General features: G+C 49.4%; 1 long non-coding RNA gene, 2 other non-coding genes and 1 pseudogene across 3 annotated transcripts in view; all 4 read left to right on the top strand.

Annotated features, from left to right (window-relative positions):
• LOC124488382 overlaps positions 1-9,204 on the top strand; it is a 14,185-nt gene extending 4,981 nt beyond the window's left edge. The window contains exons 2-3 of the long non-coding RNA XR_006958630.1: positions 7,019-7,020; positions 9,190-9,204. This is a non-coding gene — a long non-coding RNA (uncharacterized LOC124488382). The remainder of the gene's footprint in view (positions 1-7,018; positions 7,021-9,189) is intronic.
• LOC124488428 lies at positions 6,117-6,307 on the top strand. The gene has a single exon (XR_006958669.1). It is a non-coding gene; the product is annotated as a U2 spliceosomal RNA (small nuclear RNA).
• On the top strand, positions 7,522-7,725 carry LOC124488419 (annotated as a pseudogene).
• On the top strand, positions 8,434-8,624 carry LOC124488385. Its single transcript, XR_006958631.1, has one exon. It is a non-coding gene; the product is annotated as a U2 spliceosomal RNA (small nuclear RNA).
• Positions 9,205-22,301: the final 13,097 nt, after the last annotated feature.

The following is a 22,301-nucleotide window of genomic DNA, read 5'->3' as shown; positions in this document are numbered from 1 at the left end:
GGTTAAAAGAAGTATGGGTAGTAATTAATGGTGTCAACGTAAAAGCTATATCTACAAATTACAAATATCAAAATTTTAAATTATTTTTTATTTTGGTTTGAACGTTTGTAATTTACGATTGTAGGCTATTCGGTAAGGGTATATGTTGATTGACAAGTTGTGAAATCGGAATTTGAGAGTAAAAAAAAAAGAAAGGAAGGGGGTAATTGTGTCTTTAAGTTCCTTCGTTGGTTATTGTTGGTTCAATGTGTTCAAATATGGATTGTAATTCGAAAATGAATAGGGCTAAAGATTGGTCTGGAGGCAGAATTAACCTGTCCAAACATCGATTACATGAAGCATAAGTATGGTAACGATAGTTTATTGCAAATGCAAATATGGATTGATATATGTGGATTTCGGAGTGTGGGGTCATTTTGTTGTGAAATTATGAAAAGCTTGTGCAGAGAGAAATTGTTACACGATTTGGAAAATAATAGATGTAAGCTTGGTTGGATGGCTTTTCAGAATTGGATGGAGGCAGGTAGAGTTAAAGAGAAATAGATATTAGAACAGATAGTGTGGGGAAATTTTCATCTATTTCCACACAGATTCACGATTCAAATTGTATGGCTGTTCCGCAGACAAACTTTGCGGTGGGTATTCATCCGTAGCCCGTAGTGGTTAGCGGGTGGATGCGCAGGCGCATGAGGTCTTGCTGGCTAAGCAAGAAGAAACTACGAACGTGAAGTCAGACGTTTGTCTTACGACTGAAGTGTTTTCTGACTGACGGTTGTCTAAGATAAGTCAAGAAAGCAGGATCCTGGAATTTGTTTATAGATTTGCTTTGGATTCCCGCAAAGATTGCGGCTTGTGCTTTGACTTGCACTATTGCACTATTGCCTATTATTCAAAAGAAGGAGAAGTTAAAGTCCCCTCCGGTACAAAAGGGTTTGAGTCCCTAGGAAGGAGAAGTTAAAGTCCCCTCCGGTACAAAAGGGTTTGAGTCCCTAAGAAGGAGAAGTTAAAGTCCCCTCCGGTACAAAAGGGTTTGAGTCCCTGAACGAGTTTAAGAATGTTATAGGCTTGGGTGGCATTGCTTCTGTCTCGAGGGACAGCACTGGGTTACGATTCATCAAAGTGAATGCAGAACATGTTTAAATGTGGTGGGAAAACATGTAGGAAAGTCGAAGACACAAAGTTAGGCCAACACGATTGGATAGGAATGGTCAATCTATGTTGAGCACAAAATGTGTGGTTTGACTGGGGGTATTTGAGCATTATGGACGTGAATGTACGGAGATGTGTCATCACTGTTGAAAGTTTTCTGGAAATTGGGGGCAAACTCGCAAATTCGTGACCGGAAGTCGAGGTCCGAACTGGTGACGAAGGCTACCATGTTGACATACGTACACAGATGAAACACTTGGGAGAGACTGTTATATTCTCTTCAGATTCTTATGGATGTTTATCGGTTATGACATTGTTGGTAGAGGAGAGACGATTGACTTGTTATATTGTTTTACAACTGTGTGTTAACCGATATTTGATGTTAGATTTTACATCTGTCTGATTTGTTTTAAGGATGGAGACAGTCTGTTTTTGAAAATGCTAATGTTAATTCTTTGGCTGAATTCTCCATTTGAAAAGAGGCGCATGCGCTTGAGTCTAACGGCTCATTCTGCGTGCAGTGGCCCACAGCATCATGAGTGATAAAAAAAAGAGAGAAAACAAAAAATACACTCATCTAAAGAGAATTTGAGTTGAAAATAGAAATGTATTGGTTTGAAACACATGTGTGTTTCTGTTTCTTTGTCAAAGTTAAGAAAATATTGTGAGTTGGCATACTTTTGATTTGGAAATCATGTACAGACCGAGTTTCTATCTTATGAGCTTGATTCGATATTAGATTAGTAGGCTATTGCGCTGCTAAATTTGGGTTCTTGGGTCAGATAATTGGTAAAGGCCAGTTTTGGCAACGAAAGCGATATTCATTCGAAGAATTACAATCCAAGGTTATTGAAACGTTTATAGAGTTTGTATGTGTTCAAACGGAAATTTCAGTTTATGTTGTTAAAGGAATATTTTTTGTTTAGGCCTACGTATTGAATTGATCTGGAAATGTTGCTTCGGTTTTGTGTTATGTGAATGAGGTTACTGTAATATCTACATTTGATTGTAACATGTGCGTACTAGATATCCATTGACATGGAAGCAATTGATGGTTTTTATTTTCATTTGTGTGGGAAGTTCACAGATGTGATGGTTGTTTAAAGAAATATGTAAAGGGTTATGAAGACGTGATTAGAAAGGTTGATATGATTTTAGTTCCGTTTTAGGCCAGCCTGTTGAACGAAGTCTGTTACAAATTGTTAGGATAGCTTTGGGATCTGAGAGGAAAAGATCAAAGCTGTGACTTTGTTAGCTTGCTAATGGCTAACAACGAAAACGTGGAGAAAGTGCATTTTGCTGTCCTGAGACCGAGGAGAGTCCAGGAAGTTGAATTTGCAACTGTGGTAGCGACATTTGTAACTAACAAATTTACAGACAGATTCAACAGCGATGGCGGCGGGTACAGGCTAGTAAAGGAATTACAGCTTGACATTTGAGATCCAGGATGGGAAGCGTATGACGCATGCGCAGATTCGTAAATTTGAGAAATTGAGAAAGGTGCATGGGGGCTAAAACAGAGTCCCGTTACGTTGAGATCTTACAGAGGTGATAAGTGAAGAGAAGGTAAGCACCAACCATCTGTGTTGTCAAAAGAAAAAAAAAAAAAGAAAAAAAAGTTTCAGAGTTTTGCTCTGTCCCAGAGCGCTTGTTTGATTCGAGTTTAAAACGCGCGCTGATAGATAGGCTATGTTTATTTGAGTTGATTCATTGAGTAAAACTAAGAATAAAAGTGAGAAGTGTTACATTAAACCATATACAAACTACAAAATAGTCAAGTGAAATGTTTTCATTTTGGGGTTTTTGGTCCGCCAATTTGAGATTTGAGATCCGTGCATTACGCATGCTAAGGGTGTTTTGGCTGGTACATATAAGAATATTCAAAGGAGTATTCTGTATTACATGCTTTGATAAGACATTTGAAAAGTTAAAGAACAAGGTTTTGTTTTATGGGGTTATGTTACTTTTGTTAAATTGTGAATTTAAAGGTTTAAAAAGAAAAAGGAACTATGCATATGCTTTGAAGAAGTATATGGGCAAACATTTTAAGTTACAAAAAAAAAGTAAAATCTAAGGTTTTTAAGAGTTTGATAGAGTATTGGATGTAATTTGGTTTTGAAATGAGAAAGAGAAAATTATTACAATGTACTTTTATTTGAGTTTGATTGTAATGTGGTTTTAAGTTTTATTTGGGTGTTTTATGAGAGCCTGTCACAAGGTTTGGGATGAACAGTTAGGCTGTGATGAGGATGTTTTATTGTGGTATTGATGCATGAAGAGGGTTATTATAACTTTTGGGTTTGAAATGATTTGGGAAGACTCATTATGTCTGATAAATTGTGGTTATGATGGTTTGTGCTAATTAGCCTGTTTTGGACTGCAGCCAAAGCAAGTTATGAAGCTCTACCTATCTAACCTATATAGAAATATACAGGGGGTATAAGTTTGGCGAAGATTTATGTTTCATTTTGGAATCATGCAGATTAAATTCTGATTTGGGGTAGTGGATGGTTTTCCTAATGTCTTGGACAAAGAGAGATTTGATTTGGTGAATTTAAATACAGAAAAATAGAAGAGAATCTCAAATATAAAGGTATTAATTTGAACGGTTCCTAAAGTATTTTTAAGAAAAGATAATAAGAGAATAAAAGTTGAGGTTATTCGTAATTTGGTTGTTTTCTAAAGTAGTTTGATTCTCTAAAGATTGGTTCAAAATTTGGTTGCTTCAGTGTAAGCTTGTCAATTCATAAAAGGGAAAAGAGATTAAGAGATAAATACATTATCTGATGGTTAAATACATCATTGGTGTTACATATGAATTTGGGAAAGGTATGGTAACAGGGAGTTTCTTGTTTTCACCTGTAGAACAACTTGCTGTATGCAAATGTGGGATTCACTCTAACAATGATGATTATTTCACAGAGAAATGCTAGTGCTGAAACTAGCTGGAGAAGGTTTCTAGATTGCCTGCAAGCAATGATGAACTAACTAGAATATGTTTTTGATGTTGACATATGTTTACAGGAAGTGCTGAGATGGTGTTGCCATGTTCTAATAAGCTTAATTTAACAAATTTGGGTTTACAGGAGACTTTCGAGGAAAATGGTTGTGTGAGTTTGTTGCAATATTTGTCACAGATTCTTTAAGGGAAGCGCAGGCTTCTTAGAGAGGAAGAGATGACGTTTAGTAATTTATGACTGACTGATGACTGACTGGTCCAAACAGAAAGTGACTATGGGGGTTTTATGTTTTTATGACTTTAGTGTCAGAAGTTTGGCTCTGTGGTAAGATTGTGGGGGTTTGATGAAATACTGCTAAGTTGAAAATGTTTGACTGTATTTAACCCAGAGTGAGAATTGTGTTTTTGTTTGAGTATATTTTACAATAATTACAGAATGCAGCAGACAAATGGAGAAAGGAATGGTGGAATGGAGATTTGGACTAATCCACAAGAAAATGCGTTTTGGAAAAATGAAGGATATGAGAATGAATTGGAGGTTGTATGGTCTGCATAACACTTATCTTGAGATTTTGCTCAGTTAACACATGGAAAGATCATGCCTCTACAGTTTGTGTGATATATTAATTTTAACATACAAGGGCATTTGTAATGAATGCATATTCATTTTGTCAGACTCATATGTGGAACAAGTAATATGGGAAAAGGAATCTAAACACGTTAAGCTTCATAGTTAAGGTTAGAGAAACCATTGGAGTATTGATAGAAGGATTTTTTAGAGTTACATTTTGGAGAAGTGATACCGTTTAAAGATTGTTGATGATCGATAGAAGAAGTTGTTGGAAGAAGTTTTAGACATTTCAGGCAGATTTGGGCTCAGTGGTCAAGCTTTTGGTAATTTAGATTATTCTTCAATTAGATTTTTCTTTGAGGATGTATATTGATAATGGGTCACACTTGGTTAAGGAAGTTATTTTGGAGTTGATAGGAGTCAACATTGTGTCAATTACTTCAATTGAATGAGAAAATGGGATTTTGAAGATGAAGTCGGACGACAAGAAGTCAGTTAACTTTTTAACTGACCTTTGTGAGAATGTGCTTGTTTATCACTGTGCAACCCTTTGTAGTGTACTTTGAGTGAGATTCACAGGCAGGTGGAGGTTATTCTTCTTCCGGTGACTGGACCGCTGCATGATTTGATACCAGGGGACTGGATCATGGTGAAGTACCTGAAACGCAAGTCCTGGTGCCATACCAGATTCTCCTGACGACTAATTCGGCGGTTAGGATCGAGGGGAGAGCAACGTGGATACACGCTAACCATTGCGAGCGTGCGCCTTGCCTGGAGACGGAAGGAGAGGATGCGCGTTCTGCGTAGTACCAAGAAAATTTCCGAGCTGTACGCAAAGTGCAGTGTCGTTGAAAGTTGCTGCGAGCAATTTGATCGTCGTTTGCAATTGGTTCAACTAGACTACACTGCCTGAAAGAAGATTGCCTATAGCCAACTGAAGATGGAAGAAGAGGTCAATGTGAATGATAGTATGAAATCAGATTTACAGAAGAAGATATTAATGTGTTTGCTTCTTATGTTCTAAATATAAGGGTATGTTTAGATTGATGGGAATACATTTGCTTTGTGTATGTTTGTATTCGGTATGGATGTTTTTTACTGAGTTGCATTGCATACTTATTTTGATGTTGATTTTTATTTTTCTTAAATGCACTGTTTGAGTTATGGTGTTGTTTAAAAAAAAAAAGAATGGAAATGTCATGGAAATGTTGGTCATATGCATAGATGTATGTGTATGAAATCTATAATCTTCTATGTTCATTGGTAAGAGACAGGAAGGCAAAATAATTAAGTTGAGTTCAAAGGGATGTGAGGTGCTGATCGTTACTCGTTACTTTTTTCTTCTCGGTCCAGCTGGCGGTTGCCAGCCAGCGTGGCCATTGACCGAGCGGCCCGGCTAGCGCACGGAGGGCGCGCGGGGCGTCCGATAGTGCGGTCATCGCTTCTCGGCCTTTTGGCTAAGATCAAGTGTAGTATCTGTTCTTATCAGTTTAATATCTGATACGTCCTCCATGCGAGGACGACATATTAAACGGATTTTTGCGACAGGGAGTCGGAACAGGGGCTCGCTCCGTCCGCTCCGCGCATCGCCCCGGTATTGCAGCGCCTCCGGGAAGGGTGCACTCTTTCTAAGCTTGTCAAAGGGAAAAACGAGGGAGGGAGGGAGGGTTGGGCGGGGGGAGAGGCGTTTGGGTTAGGGCTTGAAAGGGTTAGGAAGGGTTAGGTTCGAAAGGGTTAGGTTAGGGTTAGAAAGGGTTAGGTTAGAAAGGGTTAGGTTAGAAAGGGTTAGGTTAGGGTTAGGGTAAAAGAGGTTAGGGTAAAAAAGAGAAAAAAAGGGGGGGTTTGCGCGGAGCCCTGTCGGCCGGTGGCGTTTTCCCGCCCTTTTAGATTAAGATAAAAAATTTAAAAAACTGAGGTGAGGTGAGTGACTTCAAAGGGGAGTGAGTGAGTGGTGAGTGAGTGCGCAGAGGCAAGTCTTTTTGTCTTGGCTTCTTCTGTAGCTGTGTTTCCTTTCAGTTGCTTTTTCCTCTGCTCTTGGCTCCTTCTGCTGCTCCTTCTGCTGCTCCTTCTTCTGTGGCCTTGGCCTTTGCCCTCAGCTTGCGTCATTTGGGCCGTTCTCGGTCCAGCTGGCGGTTGCCAGCCAGCGTGGCCATTGACCGAGCGGCCTGGCTAGCGCACGGAGGGCCCGGGCGCGCGGGGCGTCCGATAGTGCGGTCATCGCTTCTCGGCCTTTTGGCTCAGATCAAGTGAGTGTCTGTCCTTAATTGGACAGACATTGACCCTCCCCCGTCGATACCTGATCGCCGGTATCGGGATCCGGTGACGGAGGCGGGTCGAAGCGGTCGCCTGCCTGGGGGTTTCGGCCCCGACGCCAGGCAGGGACTTGTCCCTTTTCAGGGCGTTGGGTGTCTTGGCACCCGACGTCGCTGGTACCCCCGAGAAGCAGGCCAGGCTGCTAGAGGGAATGGACGGTCGACCGGACGGAGCGCCGGAAGACCAGATTTCGGAATCCTCGCAAGAGGATAGGAAATCCTCGCCGAAGGGCAGCCTGGGAGAAGTGGCACAGGGATGGAGCCTTCCCAGGGGCCGTCGCGATAGAGGGCAGTGGGCCAGTCGCTCGACTCCACTGGCGAGGACGTCGAGGGAGGAGGAGCCATTTGGGCGGAAGCCTGGATCGACATCGTCGAACTCAGACTCCCCTTTGTAACCCCCTAGGGGGCAATTGTTATGTGCACCGCCTCGGCGGTTTATGTCCTGTACCCTCTTGTGGGATTCTGTATGTTTTTGACTGTCTTTGTTGATTGTCTTTTACTTTGAATTGTATTTTAGAGTTGATTAATGCTTCTCTTTTCTTTTTTTTGAAAGAGAAAAAAAAAAAAAAAAAAAAAAAAAATCTGTTCTTATCAGTTTAATATCTGATACGTCCTCCATGCGAGGACGACATATTAAACGGATTTTTGCGACAGGGAGTCGGAACAGGGGCTCGCTCCGTCCGCTCCGCGCATTGCCCCGGTATTGCAGCGCCTCCGGGAAGGGTGCACTCTTTCTAAGCTTGTCAAAGGGAAAAACGAGGGAGGGAGGGAGGGTTGGGCGGGGGGAGAGGCGTTTGGGTTAGGGCTTGAAAGGGTTAGGAAGGGTTAGGGTTAGAAAGGGTTAGGTTAGATAGGGTTAGGTTAGAAAGGGTTAGGTTAGGGCTAGAAAGGGTTAGGTTAGAAAGGGTTAGGTTAGAAAGGGTTAGGTTAGGGTTAGAAAGGGTTAGGGTAAAAGAGGTTAGGGTAAAAAAGAGAAAAAAAGGGGGGGTTTGCGCGGAGCCCTGTCGGCCGGTGGCGTTTTCCCGCCCTTTTAGATAAAGATAAAAAATTTAAAAAACTGAGGTGAGGTGAGTGACTTCAAAGGGGAGTGAGTGAGTGAGTGGTGAGTGAGTGCGCAGAGGCAAGTCTTTTTGTCTTGGCTTCTTCTGTAGCTGTGTTTCCTTTCAGTTGCTTTTTCCTCTGCTCTTGGCTCCTTCTGCTGCTCCTTCTGCTGCTCCTTCTGCTGCTCCTTCTGCTGCTCCTTCTGCTGCTCCTTCTGCTGCTCCTTCTGCTGCTCCTTCTGCTGCTCCTTCTTCTTCTGTGGCCTTGGCCTTTGCCCTCAGCTTGCGTCATTTGGGCCGTTCTCGGTCCAGCTGGCGGTTGCCAGCCAGCGTGGCCATTGACCGAGCGGCCTGGCTAGCGCACGGAGGGCCCGGGCGCGCGGGGCGTCCGATAGTGCGGTCATCGCTTCTCGGCCTTTTGGCTAAGATCAAGTGTAGTATCTGTTCTTATCAGTTTAATATCTGATACGTCCTCCATGCGAGGACGACATATTAAACGGATTTTTGCGACAGGGAGTCGGAACAGGGGCTCGCTCCGTCCGCTCCGCGCATCGCCCCGGTATTGCAGCGCCTCCGGGAAGGGTGCACTCTTTCTAAGCTTGTCAAAGGGAAAAACGAGGGAGGGTTGGGCGGGGGGAGAGGCGTTTGGGTTAGGGCTTGAAAGGGTTAGGAAGGGTTAGGGTTAGAAAGGGTTAGGTTAGATAGGGTTAGGTTAGAAAGGGTTAGGTTAGGGCTAGAAAGGGTTAGGTTAAAAAGGGTTAGGTTAGGGCTAGAAAGGGTTAGGTTAGGGTTAGAAAGGTTAGGGTAAAAAAGACAACAAAAAAAAAGGGGGGGTTTGTGCGGAGCCCTGTCGGCCGGTGGCGTTTTCCCGCCCTTTTAGATAAGATAAAAAATTAAAAAAACTGAGGTGAGGTGAGTGACTTCAGAGGGGAGTGAGTGAGTGGTGAGTGAGTGAGTGAGTGCGCAGAGGCAAGTCTTTTTGTCTTGGCTTCTTCTGTAGCTGTGTTTCCTTTCAGTTGCTTTTTCCTCTGCTCTTGGCTCCTTCTGCTGCTCCTTCTTCTTCTTCTTCTGTGGCCTTGGCCTTTGCCCTCAGCTGGCGTCATTTGGGCCGTTCTCGGTCCAGCTGGCGGTTGCCAGCCAGCGTGGCCATTGACCGAGCGGCCCGGCTAGCGCACGGAGGGCGCGCGGGGTGTCCGATAGTGCGGTCATCGCTTCTCGGCCTTTTGGCTAAGATCAAGTGGAGGAACCTTTCCTGGCAACAGAGGGCGATAGACCGAGACGGTGGAAGAGATCGGCGGCGGCGGAAGATCGGAGTTGGAGGGAGGGAGGAAGGCGGACGGAGGCGAGATGTCCGGTGGCGGTGCGGAGGGAGTAGTCGGAGGGCGGAGCGGTGGTTACCGGTGGAAGGGGTTGTGCGGTGTATGGGGCACTTCCATCGGCGGAGGGGAGAGGAGAGGCGAGCGGGGCCCAGGGCGGAAGGGCTGACGGGGCTGCAGGGGGTAGCGGGACGCCCGCACCTGTAGCCGCCGGTAAAACCGTGGCGGACTGCGCTGGCAACCCCGGCGCCAGCACCGGCGGGCTGAAGTCAAAGGGGGCGGTTGGAGGAGAAGGAGGTGACGGTGAAGCGGCGGGGAGCGGAGTGGCCCGAGGAGGGGCCGGTAATGCTGACGGGGCCGGCGGCAGCAGAGGTTCCGGAGGTGGGGCGCACGGCGGAGAGGGGGTCAGGAGGCCGAGGCGGGTGGAGCCCGCAATGAAGGATTGTATACGATTTGTGTGGAAGGACCCTTCTATGCCGAGGCTGGTGAGGGACGATTTCACTAGGGGAGTGGTTATGGGCTTGCTGAAGCTCACCCCGGCGGAGGTCTTGTGCCTGCAAGACAATGTGCCCGAGAGGGGGCACGACCTCACCCTGAGGTCGGGGCCGCTGGCGGCATCTGTCCTGGCCAGGTGTAGGGCTCTGGGGCAGCAGAGGCCCCTGAGCCACTATGAAGTGGTGGACCTGGCCAGGCAGAACCTCCGTGTGGTGACCGTCACTATGTTCAGTGCCCACGTGGAGGAGAGGGCGATCGGGGCTGCCTTGGCGAGAGACGGGACAGTTGTCTAGGCGGGCTGGCCCGTGAGGGACATTTTCGGGTTCTGGCTGGGAAGGAGGCAGTACCAGGTTCTCCTGGCCAACGACCCGGCCGGAGTCGACGTGCTCAGCCACCCCCCAGCATATTTCAATGTAGGGGCGGACCGGGGGCGGGTGCACTATGCTCGGCAGCCCCCCAACTGCCGTAGGTGTCGTGCGGTGGGGCACACGGAGGCCAACTGCCCGGGGCCCCGCTGCAGGGAGTGCGGGGCGGAAGGGCACCTGGTGCGGGACTGCCCCGTCCCGAAGGCATGTAACTTGTGTGGTGAGCGGGGGCATTTGTGAAGGGCTTGCCCGTCTAAGGTGCGCTCCTACGCGGCGGCGGCGGGGGGGTCCGGAGGGGCCCCCGAGGATCTGGAAGAACAGTGGCCGGCTCCGGCGCAGCGACCTCCGTCCATGCAGCAGGCGGAGCCGGCGCCGGCGCAGCCTCCGGGCCAGGAGGTCCCGGAGGTCGAGGGGACGGGGGGGGGGTGCGGTGCCATCAGACCCAGGCGGCGGGCGGGGGCCGGGGAAGGACGGGGGGTTTTGACGGCACTGGTTTCTGCCCTGGAGGGCGTCCAGGCGGCGCCGGACCCCCCCCCCCCCCCTGGGACCTCCTTTACAGGCCCTAGCTTCGGGGCAGGGACAGTCCCTGGCAGCGAGGGTGGCAGCGACCATGGCAGCGACCGGGGCAAAGGACCCCAGTTTGGAGTCGCTGCAGAGGATCCAGCGGGCCCTGGACGAGGTGGACTGGGGGAACACGGCGTCCCCGGGGCGGAGGCGGCCGAGGGATGGGGACTCGGGGGAGGAGGAGGAGGATTCGGGGGGCCAGGGTACCTCCAAGAAGGTGCGGGGTGCTCGGGGAGGGCCCGGGGAGGAGGTTGGGATGGAGGAGGTGGGGCTGGCACAGGGCTCGGAGCAGTACGACACCCCGGAGGAGTTGGCCCAGAGGGGGGGGGGGGGGGGGGGTCTGGGAGCGGGTGGGGGAGGGGGAGGGTAGCCCCAACCCTATGCCGGCCTCGTGGGGTGACATGGTGGAGGAGGGGAGCGACGAGGGGGACCTGTATGGGTTATAGGTTATAGGTATGCAATCCTTTGAGTGTGGGTTTTTTGTTTTTGTAATGTCTTTCACTGTGGCCCCTTTTAACGTCCGGGGTTTGAGGGACAGGGTTAAGCGGGCGGCGGTGTTTTCTTTTTAGGGGGGTTTGGATTTCACTTTTTGTTTTTTGCAGGAGGTGCATTTGAGGGACCGGGGGGACGCCCGGGATTTCGCATGGGAGTGGGGCAGCGGAGGGGCCGTGTGGAGCGTGGGTGGGGTCCATTCGTCGGGGGTGGGTATTTTGTTTGGGTCTGGGGGGGTCCGGGTGGAGGGGTCTTTCACTGTGATGCAGGGGAGGGGTATCGGGGCGGACATCACTGTGGGGGCTTTTAAAATGAGGGTGGTGTGCGTGTACGGGCCCCAGGGGAGGGTGGAGATGGAGGAGCTAGTTGGGAGCTTGGCTCCCCATTGCGCCACCAACAGGGCGCTGGTGGTCGGGGGGGATTTCAATTTGGAGTTAGGGGGCACGGGTGAGGGTAGTGTAGGAGCGTGGAGGGCGCTGTTTAGGGGGCACGGGCTGGTTGATGGGGGTGGGCGCACCACCCCGCGTTTGGATGGTCCTACGTGGCGCAATTCCCGTGGGGTCCGTCGGAGTGCTGTCCCTCTTGTATAAGAGTGGGGACAGCACAGATCTGGGGAACTGGCGGCCGTGGACCATGCTGTGCGCAGACTACAAGTTGTTGGCCAAGGTCTTGGCCGACCGTCTGCGCACGGCACTCCCATACGTCGTGCAGGAGGACCAGACCTGTGGGGTCGGGGGTCGGTCCGTGCGCTGGAATCTCCAGCTGCTCCGAGACGCCATAGCCTGGGCCGAGGACCGCGGGCTGCCTCTGATGGTGGCCGGCCTCGACCAGGCAAAGGCTTTCGACAGGGTTCACAGAGGGTTTTTGTTTCGGGTGTTAAAGAGGTTAGGACTAGGGCACGTTTTCATCGGGTGGCTTAGTACTCTGTACTCTGCCGTGGGGTGCACCGTTTCCATCAATGGGCACTTGGGGCAGCGTTTCGATTTGGTATCGGGGGTTAGGCAGGGGTGTCCGCTCTCACCCCTGCTGTTCATCCTTTGCATGGAGCCCCTGGCGGCGGCCATTCGGGCCGACCCGGGTGTCGATGGGTTACTGGTACCAGGTAGCGGGGGCCTACGGGTCAAGATGACCCAGTATGCAGACGACACCACCCTGCTGCTGGGGAGCGACGCTAGCCTGATCCGAGCAAGGGAATCTTCCAGGACTTCACGAGGGCCTCGGGTGCGGTGCTAAACCTCACCAAGTCTTCCGTGAAGTACTTTGAGCGCTGGAAAGACAGGACGGATGTACCAGGGGGGTTGTCTCTCAGTGCTGGACCCTTGCGGATCTTGGGGGTGCACTTTCAGGCAGCCCAGTGCGCCACGGCCAACTGGACCAGGCGCCTGGAGGCAGTCGGGCGGAAGTTGTCCCTGTGGAAAGCCAGGACTTTGACATTCGTGGGGAAGGTCTTGGTCCTGAAGATGGAGGTGTTGCCGGTCCTCACCTTCCTGGCCTACGTGTATCCCATGCCGGCCAGTATGCGGCGTCCTCTGATGCGGCTCGTCTTCCGTTTCCTCTGGGGGGGGTGGTACGAGGTCGTGGCGAGGCGTCGCATGCTGGCCACAGTGGGCCAGGGGGGGAGGGACGTGCCTCACTTCCCGCTGAAGCTCGACTGTGTGTTTGTCTCTTTTCTTTTGGGAGAGCTGTCCAGACCGGTCTTGCACCCTTCTGGGCACTTCCTGGTTTTTTATTTTTCTTATCCGGCCAGACATCTGTTGCGGTGGTCCAACTTGGGCCCCCGGGCTGAGCGGCTTCCCTGGCACTTTGGCCACGCGGCCAAATGGCTCCGTGCCCAACCCGTGGCTAGGGACCCGGTGCTGGGCCTGGACCAGCGGCCCTGTATGCGGAGTTGAGGCGGGGAGTCTGTGCGCCGGCCGTGGTGGGGCTACCTGCCGCGGTCCAACTGCCTGGCCTCGACAACGGCCTCAAGGACCTGAACTGGCTGTGCCTCCACAAAGGCCTGCCGGTGCGTGAGGTCATGCACCGGCACGGACCCCAGTGTGCCCGCGGGCCACTTGTAGTGGGGACGAGACCAACCGTCACGTCATGTGGGACTGTCCTTTCGCCGGGGTGGTGTGGGCGCGGGCGGAGGGTTTGCTGGGGAGGGTGGTGAGGGGGTTTCACGTCACGTGGGCACGGGTGGAGAGGGGGGTGGGGGCTTCGGGGGGGCGGAGGAACCGCTTCCTCCTGTGGCTCATTATCTCCCTCTTTAAGCGGGTCCTGTGGCAGGGGAGGAAGGAGTGGGTGCTCCGGGGGGTCGACTGGGGGGTGGAGGGCTGTGTCAGGCGGGTGGAGGACAGCCTGAAGGTCCGGATGGGGGTGGACATCCGGCGGTGGGGCCCGCGCGCTGCTCGGGACCGGTGGAAAGGGGGGCTGGGCCTCGTCTGAGGGGCCTGGTCGGTCAAGTGTTGCCTAGAGGGGTGGGTTAGGGGGGGATGGCTCCCTGGGGGGCGTTTTGGTTTCCCCCTGAGAGTCGGGGTATGTGGTCGCCCCCTGTGTGGGGTGTGTGTTTGTTTTTTTGTGTTTATTATGTCTTTGTCTTATTGGGTCACTGGGCTGGGCCTTGTTTTGTTTATGTTTTAGTTGGGGCCGGTGTCGCCCCCTGCTGGGTTTACCCTGGCATTGGGGAGGGGGTTCTCGCCGCCCCCTGCTGTGCGTGTTGAGTTTGGTTTTTGGTTTGGGGGTTTGCCGCCCCCTGCTGTACGTGTTGTGTTGTGTTTTTTTGTTTTGGGGGTTATGTCGCCCCCTGCTGTGTGTGGGTTGTGTGGTTTTTGTGTCTTTGTTGTTTTTGTTGTGGGTGGGGTTATTGTGTTTGGGTTTGGTGGGGTCTGTGACCCCGGAGATGTATTTTGTCTTTGTGTGTTTCTGAAATAAATTTTCTAAAAGTAAAAAAAAAAAAAAATCTGCCTTTCACTGACCCGTGTTGTGGACTGTGTGGGAAGGTCATCGGCGCTGTGGTGGCCATGGCGAAACACTTGCGGGTAAGCCACCATGGCGTTTCGGTGATTTTCGGGTGCGCGGACTGTTGAAAAACCATCTTTAGTCACCACTCCATCTCCTGCCACATCCCGAAGTGTAAGGGGGAGGTGGAGCTGGTAGTCGGGGTGGGTTTCACATGTGGAACTTGCCATAGGGCCTTCACGACGAAGGCTGGTCTGTCTCTCCACAGAAAGCGTGCGCATGCAGTCCTCTATCGCGCTGACCTGTCTTGGTCGGAGTGCGTGCCCGGTGTGGGAGGTTCACGTTGGGTGGGGGTTGGTCCACCAGGGAAGTGGAAGTGGTGAGGCGGCTCGCCCCCAAGTTACAGCGCTTCAAGTCGGCCAATTTGCTTATTGCAAGGAAGTTGGGGACCGGCAGGACTGGAAGGCAGGTGGGGTCTTTGATTCGATCACTGAAATCCCGTGGACTTGGTGGTGCCGACGAGGCCCCGGATTTTGCAGAACTAGTCCGGGAGCTGTCGATCGCGAGTGGCCCATCACCCCCCCGCCGAGGAGTGCAAAGGAAGCTCCTTGAGGCCTTGGAAAGGCGGGGGGATGAAGGTGATGTGGTCCAGGTCGGCGCCTGGCGTCCTATAACGGTTGGGTCGGTGGTGCGCCGGCTCAATTCGCGGATACTGACACTGAGGATGGCCGCTGCATGCCCCTTGTCACCGCGCCAGAAGGGATTTACATGTTCCTCTGGCTACTCTGAGAATCTGATGGTATTGGAAGGGCTGATTCGTCGGAGTAGGATGAGCGGGGTAACTTTAGCTTTGGTATCGGTTGACTTCGCGAAGGCGTTCGATACCGTGACACATGAGCACATCCTCGGTGCTCTTGAACGGAAAGGGTTAGATGAACACGTGCTGGGTCTCATCAGGGACTCATATGTGGACTGCGTGACGAGAGTCAAGGTGGAGGCCGGCCGGTCTCCATTGATTGGCATGAAGGTCGGGGTCAAGCAGGGCGACCCCATGTCCCCCCTTCTTTTTAATCTCGCGCTGGATCCGTTGATTCAGACGCTCGAGTGTCGTGGCGAGGGATACTCTTGGAACGGTCAGTCAGTGACGACTTTCGCTTTTGCTGACGATCTGGTTATGGTCAGCGGCTCGTGGAACGGTATGGCGAAGAACATTTCCATTCTGGAGACCTTTTGCCAGTTGACGGGTATGCGCGTGCAACCCAAGAAGTGCTTTGGATCCCTGCTCACGAAGGGGGCACACTCGTTTGTGGAAAACGACTGCAGGCCTTGGTTGGTCTGTGGAGAGTCCCTGCGCCTGACGGGTTCTGAGGTCTTGGAACGGTACCTCGGAATGCAGCTGGGTCCGGACACGGCAATTCAACCTTCTCAGAAGGTTGAGATGTTCACTTGCTAAGCTGTCCCGAGGCTGATGTACCAACTGGATCACGGCCATGCCGGGGTGACCCTCCTGGACAAGATTGATCTGGGGGTTAGTAGGGCGGTTAAAAGGTGGTTACATCTACCTCCGTCCACGTGTGACGGTTTACTCTACAGCAGATGCAAGGACGGCGGCCTTGGTATCGTCGAACTGGCCCGCCTGATCCCCTCCGTCCAGAGCCGACGTGTCTACCGGCTAAGTCGGTCTGAGGACCCCTTGACCCGGTTGGCGACGACCAGCCTCTTTCCCAGTGATAAATTTGATCGACTCTGGTTGAGTGCTGGGGGCCTCCTGGAGCAAGTACAGTACTGGTGGTTCAGTCCACGGAGGCGGGAAACTCAATGGGAGGTCCAGACAAAATTGAGGTGATGAGGAATCCAGTCCCGTGCGACTGGCGGCGGGAGGCCTACCTCCACTGGTGCGGGTTAACGACCCAGGGTCTGGGCGTATCGGTCTATTGTGGTGATAAGATCAGCAATAGCTGGCTAGGTAATCCCAAGAGAGTGGGACTGACAATATGGTGCAACAACGGCCTGTCTGACGACCTACCGCGCTGCACCTGAGCTGCTCCAAACTTTTCCCAAACTTTTTTGTCTTGTTTATTGCTATATTTTATATATTACTTCATTTATTCATTTATTGTGTCGTTACCGATGTAATCTATACATCTACTGTCTCAATTATAGGTTTACTCTGCACAGCTTTTTTCCTTGGAGCTCGACGCTACTGTTCCTGTTGAACTAGCCAATTCAACGTTCTGACGAATTATCTTGGCTGGCATAAACTATTAACGTAAGTTAACTATAATGTCTCACACCCACTCACATTGTCCTACATGTGTCATTTTGTTCGAAAAGTTGACTCTATTAGAGAGTCGCGTTCAGTCGCTTGAGGAAGAACGTATGCTAGTAACTTTAGATGCGACTGGCGCAACATCACAGACAGGGAGTCCTAGCGTGAGTGAGGACTCAAGTTTAGCCCCACCGGTTTCACCTTTGCAGCATGGTGGGAGTGGGACTCCGCAGACTTTAGTGATCGGTGACTCCATCACTCGTAACATTAGATTGGAGGGACCAGCGACAGTTTACTGTGTACCTAGGGCCAGAGCTACCGACATAGAAGCTAATCTTAGGGTGCTGGCTAGCAGTAGGGCTAAGGCAAATGCCCAAGCTAAGGCACATGGCGCACGCACTGATGATAGGTATGAGAATATTGTCATTCATGTCGGCACCAATGATGTTAGGCTGAGGCAGTCAGAGGTCACGAAGGTTAATATTGCTCGGGCATGTGACCTTGCTCAAAAGATGAGTCGGCATCGAGTAATAGTCTCTGGCCCACTACCTGCTAGGGGGACTGACGAGATCTACAGCAGGCTTGTCTCTCTCAACCGCTGGTTGGCTCGCTTTTGCTCAGAACAGGGTTTAGGATTTGTAGATAATTGGTCTCGTTTCTGGGCCAAACCTGGCTTGTTGAAAAGTGACGGGCTCCATCCTAGCTGGAGAGGTGCTTTTCTTTTGTCTAGGAATATTGAAGCTATTCTAAAGCAGACCTGACACTCACTAGAACAAGCCGGGCTACAGTCTCTTAGAGAGTCTGATAGGTATGTTGATAGGCATGCTGTGAGCTGTTGGGGCCCCGATAGCTCAGCTTGTAGTGTAGCCAGGGTGGTTGCTGATGTTGTTTTTCCCATTGAGACGGTGTCGGCCCCCCGCCCTTTTTCCAAATTCCGGCCCTCAATTATTAGGAATTATACCAATTTAATATATATTCAGCCTTGCTCACCCGTTGCTCTTCCTACTCAATTTCCTGATAACAGTGCCACCTTTTCAGAAGTATTATCTACGTCTAAAGCTGCCAAAAACCCGTACTGGAATGTTGGGCTCCTAAACATCAGATCTCTATCCACAAAGGCCGTTTTGATTAATGATCTGATGTCTGACTGCAGCCTGGACCTGATTGGTCTCACCGAAACCTGGCTAAAACCTGATGAATATTTCCCCCTGAATGAAGCATCGCCTCCTGATTTTGCGTATTCACACATCCCTCGTGTTTCAAAGAAAGGTGGTGGTGTTGCTATGTTATATAAAGCTAGCTTCAACCTCAGCCTAAAATCTGTAAATACCTTTAAATCATTTGAGATCATTTGTATGAAACCACCAACTACTTTAAAAAGGACTAATTCTACTACTGTTGCCCCCCCTCCTTCGTTTTGTATAGTTACTCTATACCGGCCCCCTGGCCCATACTCCCTCTTCCTTGAGGAATTTGCTGATTTTAGTGCTGATCTTGTGACATACACTGACAATATCTTAATTATGGGTGATTTTAACATTCATGTAGATGACCCAAAAGATCCTCTAAGTAAGGCCTTTACTGCTCTTATGGATTCCACAGGTCTCACTCAGGTGGTTTCTAAACCTACCCATCTTCACTCACATACATTGGATTTAGTTCTCACGCGGGGAATCAAGATTAGTGATGTCATTGTCCATCCCCACAATCCTATATTATCAGACCACTGCCTGGTAACCTTTAAAATGGATCTCTGCCAGAGCCTTGGAGGCACCCAGAATATTTATATTAGCCGCTGCTTAACCCCAAATACAGCTCTGGAACTGGCTAGTATTCTACCCGCTGCACTAGAAGCACTTGATGTCCCGAATAAATCATTAAATGCTAAAACAAGGGATCTGAATTTGGTTCTTCAGCAATCCCTAGATTCTGTTGCTCCACTCAAACCAAGGAAAAGAATAGACAAGAAACTGGCTCCATGGTATTCAGAGGAAACCCGCACTCTCAAGAGGTCCACTAGAAAATTAGAGCATAAGTGGCGTACCACTAAATTGGAGGTTTTCCGCCTGACCTGGAAGGACAGCCAAATAGACTACAAGCAAGTCCTCATCAGGTCCAGATCAGAATATTTCTCTAAGTTGATTAGTAAGAACAAACACAACACTAAGTTCCTATTTGATACTGTTGCAAAACTCACTAAGAAAAGTACACTCTGTGTTAGTTCAGATCTCTCTCCCAATGATTTCTTAGATTTCTTTGACCAAAAATCTATGCAATAAGGGACAAACTACAGACTAGTCCTGGAGGAGTGGCCATCAACACTGATTTTCCCTCTGTACCCAGCATTCTGCATGTTGAGACTCTCACTCACTTTAACCCTATTTCTATGGAAGCATTCATCAAGCTGATAGATTCCTCGAAACCCACTAGCTGCCTTCTCGATCCCCTCCCTGCCAAACTTTGTAGGGAACTTCTCCATATTATTGGACCGCCCATGCTTAGTATTATTAATGAATCTATTGTAACTGGACAAGTCCCTGACGATTTCAAACAAGCTATTATCAAGCCCCTTCTTAAAAAACCAAACCTGGATCCAGGTTGTCTTAGCAATTACAGGCCCATTTCAAATTTGCCATCTCTCTCCAAAATTTTGGAAAAAGCTGTGGCAAAACAGCTCACTGAGCACCTCTCCTCAAATCAGCTCTATGAACCTCTCCAGTCTGGATTTCGTCTTCACCACAGCACTGAAACTGCATTAGCCAAGGTAGTCAATGATCTATTATTAGCCTCTGACGCGGGCTTTAGCTCTGTCCTTGTTCTTCTAGACCTAAGTGCAGCTTTTGACACTGTAGATCATGAGATTCTCCTGGAACGTATGGAAAACTATGTTGGGATTTCTGGTACTTCACTTCAGTGGTTCAGATCGTATCTATCTGATAGATCACAATATGTCCACTATGATGGTTGCTCATCCAGGAGCTCCATTGTAAAATACGGAGTACCACAGGGTTCAGTTTCAGGCCCTCTGTTATTTTCACTCTATATGTTGCCTTTAGGAAACATAATTAGAAGTTTTGGGGTAGATTTTCACTGCTATGCAGATGATACTCAGCTATACATGTCTATAAAGCCGGGAGAATTTCCACATGCTATGGAAACCTGTGTTTCCGGGTTGAAAACTTGGATGACTGCAAATTTCCTTCTTCTTAATTCGGATAAAACCGAGGTTCAAATTTTTGGTCCGAAAAAACACCGAAATAATTTATCCCATCTAACCTTAGACTTAGACGGCGTCAAAGTATCTCAAAGCCAGCTGGTAAAAAATCTGGGAGTCACAATTGACCCAGACCTTTCGTTTGAGTACCACATTAAGCAAATCACCAGAACAGCATTTTTCCATCTACGTAATATTGCCAAAATACGAAAATTCCTCTCAAAGGATGATGCTGAAAAACTAATACATGCTTTTGTTACGTCCCGATTGGACTACTGCAATGTGTTGTTCTCTGGCCTCCCAATTACATACCTAAAAAACTTACAGCGGGTGCAAAATGCTGCTGCTAGACTATTGACTAAAACTAGAAAGTTTGATCATATAACATCGACTCTTATCTCTTTACACTGGCTCCCTATCCAAGCCAGAGCTGATTTCAAAGTTCTACTACTAACTTACAAATCTCTGCATGGATTGGCACCACTGTACCTCTCCGGTCTCCTTGCACCCTATTGCCCCGCAAGGACTCTAAGATCTCAAAATGCCGGCTATCTGGTAATACCCAAAGTTAAGAAAAAAACTGCTGGAGGTAGGGCGTTCTCATATAGAGCACCTCTTCTTTGGAACAAATTACCCATCTCAATTAAGGAAGCTGATACTGTCTCGACATTTAAAACTAGATTAAAAACGTTCTTGTTTAGTCAATTCTATGATTGTTAAAGGGAAGTATGTGTGTACTTTCTATGTAAACCTGGGGTGTGTGATTGCCTATGTGTGTATCACATGTAACTTTTAAATTTTAATTATAGCTTATGTTCACATTGCCCAGCTAGATGTTACAAATAAAGTAAACCTGTTACTGTATATTGTTAGTATTATTATTATTATAGTTCCGTTGCTGTATATTGTTACTGTTATAGTTTTTATTACTAGTTGGAGACAACGGGGGACTGGTTGTTTTCATCCTTATTCGTATAAGTATAACCTACTTTAGAGTTCTTTCCCCTGGAACAGATTTCATGTTCCAACTGAGGGGGGCTGTCGTTGTTTTGGTGTGTGGGGCTGCATCAAATACCCTTTTTGCTCTGTTAAATTGCTGCACTAGTCCACACTTGACCGGTGGGGATCTCATTCTATTATGACTGTAACTGTTAGCTGCTCCTGGCATTCTCTAATCCCTGCTCTCCTCTCTGTCCCCCCCCCACACATTCCCTGTGGTGTGGGGGGTTTGAGCTGTCAGGACCTGCTTGGTCGTCGGTCTGCCAACGCTGAACCAGGTCGTCACCCGGAATCCAGTCTCCATGACGGCCAACAGCGAGTTTCCCAGTCCGATCCAACGTCTATAAAGCCGAACAATGGATTTTGGTGTTTCAAAACCCATTGACACTGTATGACTATGTTTAGCTTGTGTTCTGCTCCTCTCTCTTACCAACCGTCTCTGGAGGAGGGGATCCCTCTCTGAATTGCTCCCCCAAGGTTTCTTCCATTTTTTCTCCCGGTGGGAGTTTTTCCTTGTCTTCCTTGAGGGTTTAGGTTGGTTGAGGGGCAGTTCTATGGGCGCATGTGAAGCCCTCTGTGACATGCTTGCGTGTAAAAAGGGCTATACAAATCAATTTGATTTGATTTGATTTGACTGTCCGAAGCCCAGTATGTGGCTGGTCTCCAGCTCCGAGCCAATGTGTATCCTACCCGAGAGGCACTGAATCGGGGGAGGGATGTTCCGACTCTCCCCTGCAGGAGGTGTGACAGTGGAGTGGAGTCTTGCTCGCATATCTTGGGCCAGTGTCTTGCGGTGAAGCTCAGTCGTTTCGCCAGGCACAACAACATTTGCGTCCTCTTGGCAGGAGAAGCCACCAGAGCGGGATGGCAAGTGGTCAGAGAGCTACGGATCCGAGGTCCTTCCGGCGAACTCAGGATCCCTGACCTGGTCTTTAGGAAGGAAGACCTCGCTCTGGTGGTGGATGTCACGGTCCGGTTCGAGTTCTCGTCTGATACCCTGGAAGCTGCGCGGGCTGAGAAGGTTGCATACTACCGTCCTTATGCACCGGAGCTGATGAGGGAACTCGTTGGAGTTACGAGGCTGCGATTCTTTGGCTTTCCAGTCGGAGCGAGGGGAAAGTGGCCGAGTTTCAAAGACCGCCTACTGTCTGACCTCGGTTTGTCAAAAGCGAGGGCCAAGCGTTTCGCCATGCTGGTGAGTAGGAGAACCCTTCTCTACTCCCTCGATATTCTGCGGGACTTCCAGCGTCCCGTGGATGAAAGTGAGCCCGACACCTGAGGCTGCGCGGCCCTCGTTGGACATTTGCTTGTCTTTGACCCCTTGGGGTACAAAGCCCCTCCGTTGGAGGGGCCGGCTTTCTGCACGTTCAGCAGGTTCGTAAAAGGAAAAGTAGCGGTGGGTGGGTACCTTCCACTACACAAAAATAATATAAAAATAAAAGTGGCGGTGGAGAGTACCCACCGTCACACCAAAAACAATATAAAATCAAAAATACCCATAAAAATTAATTGTATTCCTGCTACCTGCTCTGCTTGGACCTCGGTGACGAGTGCCTTGCACTACCAACTGGGCGTGGGTTGGTAGGAGAAGAACACGCCCATCAGTCTTTGGCTCG

Source organism: Hypomesus transpacificus, unplaced genomic scaffold (genome assembly GCF_021917145.1).
Source record: "Hypomesus transpacificus isolate Combined female unplaced genomic scaffold, fHypTra1 scaffold_134, whole genome shotgun sequence".
In the NCBI taxonomy this organism is placed as follows: domain Eukaryota; kingdom Metazoa; phylum Chordata; class Actinopteri; order Osmeriformes; family Osmeridae; genus Hypomesus; species Hypomesus transpacificus.
The sequence above is the reverse complement of the archived record's forward strand: the minus strand, read 5'-3'. Positions and strand labels throughout refer to the sequence as shown.